Consider the following 2,811-nt stretch of genomic DNA (forward strand, 5'->3'; position numbering starts at 1 on the left):
TAGGTTTAAGACTGTAGCTAGCCTCTTTACACTGGAGAAAGGAATGATGTGCACTCGTTTCTGCGGTTCAAAATAAATTGTTTAGGGAGGTGCAAAGTTTGATAATCACGTATGGATGCATTTTACTTTGAACATATAGTGAATGCAGCTACATTTGCTGGTGATATCTGGCCCTCTTCTGGTCTGATCCGTGATAACCGGGAAAAATCTGTTTTGCTCAGTATACATTTTCTAAGGAAATGTATAGAAAATTGATAGTAGAAATCCAGGCAAACCACCTGGACAAGAATGGGCTTTCTTAAGCTTTTTATGAAATACTTCACATTCTTGTAATTAGCTAACACTCCTGCTACAATTTTCAGAGATAAGAGCGCTGGGAAGACTGAATTACTGGGGTCCAGAGAATCAAAAAAACTTTTGTGGAAGAAGGTCATGCTAGACAGACGAAGGTTTTTTTTTCATTTAAATTATTGTATATCCTGTGTATCAGACATACCAGTGGGACTAATTACACTGCAGATGATAACACTTTTCTTTCCTTGTACAAATGAGCTCAAATCACATAAAATGTGCACTGCTAACTCCCACTGCTGGCTTCAACAGAGCAGAAATGCAGTGTGACTCTGTATCAACGACTTCATCGCTGGGGGAATAACTGTTCTTGTGATATCTTGCAGAAATGGATGTCATCTTGGAGATTACATAATATAAACCAGGTTGTCTGTAGCTTTCTGCAAAAAAAAGAAAAAAACAAGAAAAGCAAAAGCATGACCCCAGACCCCTTGCCCCCATATACTGCAAGATCAGAACACATTGCAGCCAAAATAGCCTGATTCAAATGGAGGAGGTGGGGTGGTGTTACAACAATAAACACTCCTGACTTCAAAGGAAAGTCAGCTAATGGATCGGGTGGTAAAGACTGTATTTTGATTAAGTCAACAAATTTGGCTGCAGATCTCAAGTTCCAGAGGACAGGACTTGAAATGGAAGAGAGAAGAGTTTTTGTTTGATTGGACACTTCTCAGTACATGTAAAGGGCAAAGCAAACAAACTTGGGAAGATCAGAAAACACCTTGAGGAAGAAGGCACCAGTTTTTAGACATACCCACTAGCTGGCTCTAAGTCCTTATCAGGAGTTAGAATGACTTGCAGAGTCCATAGCTTTGTCACCTGAGGGCATAGATAGCTGTAGCTCTGGGAAAACAGTTGGTGACAGCTGTTCGGATTCAGCACATGAAAGTCGCATTCACGTAGCTTCTTGACTTGAATACAGAAAGTGTGGAGATTCCTGCAATGTCCAGAATGAATCCTTTGCAATGACAATTTGCCAAAGTGTCATCCATGCAAAAATAAAGCTTATGAAAGATGGACATTTTTGGCATCAAAGACATGATGGTGAACCCAAAGTGTTACCAGAAAAAGACCCACCTACAAGAAAAAGTCACGTGGAGCTTAATATCAGAGTCCACAAAAATCACAGAGCTGTAGGTATTTCAGCAAGAGTGCAACTGTTCTGTTACTGAAAGGGCATCAAAAGAGGGGAAGTGCATTGGGAATTGGAGGGAATGGATCTGTTAGTTGAGAACAATCACGTGACTTTTTAAAACAGAAAAAGCAATTAACCAGAAGCCTGATTTGGCCCAAAGGACTTGGATCAATATGTAAAAAGGAAATATTTCCCACTATTAATAAGAAGATAAATTTTGAGGACTTGGTAGATGTCAAACACCTTCCTAAAGCCCCATCTTTCAAAACAAAACATGCATTGATTTTAGCCCTCTCTTTGGAAGATGGTTTTCTCAGACATGTAATATATAGCAGATTTTGATGGTATAAGAGGTGATACTTTATGTAGATGATGGTTTTGTTGGGGTGTGTGCATGATAAGGATTTCAAAGCCATCCCAAAACAAGCTAGAACAGCAGTGCTAAGGCTGAATTACAACACAAAATACTTATATGAATGTAATGCTCGGGAGAGAAGTTAACCTGAATATGTTCTTAGGCTTGTTTGGCTGAGCCACCACCTTTAACATGAAAAAAGGGGTAGAGGGATTTCTGTGTAAAGCAAACTATAGAAGGAAATGTTTGTCTAACCTGGATTCTCAAGCCAGCAACTTGAGAGCAGTACCTTGTGCACAGGTAGTTACGGGATGTAACTCTCGGTAGAGATTTAGAAGCTGAAGAATTTGGTCAGTTAGGACCGGGCTGATGGTGAGCACAAAGCTGGGCTGTCCACAAGCTTTTCCAAGAAGGAAGCTGGCGCTAGGAGAGTGAAGAGTTGTTTCTGACCCCTGCCGGACCCAGTGGTACTGATATCTCAAGGCCTCTGGGTCCTGCGCCAGGTCTGAAGCTTACTGAGCATTTCTAGCCAGGTTAGTTAAGAAGTCGGTGGCAAAGGACTGAAGTTCTGTGAAGACCCCTTGTTAAAAGTTGTTCACCGGGGAAAGGTGATGTGAGGAAACGGATCTCTAAAGAGCCTCTTTTCTTTGCTCATGCAGAAGATGGGGTGCACAGTGCTGTTAAGGAGCAGAGTAATGAAAGCAAATCTCAGGTGAATCTCTGGTTCTGAGTGACTAACAGTGGCCAGTCCATCATTGCTACCATTGAATAAAGGTGTTACTCACACAAGTTGTAAAAAACTTGCTTGTTTATGAAGGAAGCGTATGTGCCTAACAAACACCCAGCATTTCTTACCACTTTTTTGAGTCTAAGTGATGTAGCTGTCCATGTACCAGGCCTTGCTCCACAATTCGACTGGGGGGCCAGCTGAGTAGAGAGAATCGGGAGGACGAGGCACAGCAGTCCTCTT

The sequence above is a fragment of the Fulmarus glacialis genome, unplaced genomic scaffold, assembly GCF_000690835.1.
Source record: "Fulmarus glacialis isolate BGI_N327 unplaced genomic scaffold, ASM69083v1 scaffold620, whole genome shotgun sequence".
Lineage (NCBI taxonomy): Eukaryota > Metazoa > Chordata > Aves > Procellariiformes > Procellariidae > Fulmarus > Fulmarus glacialis.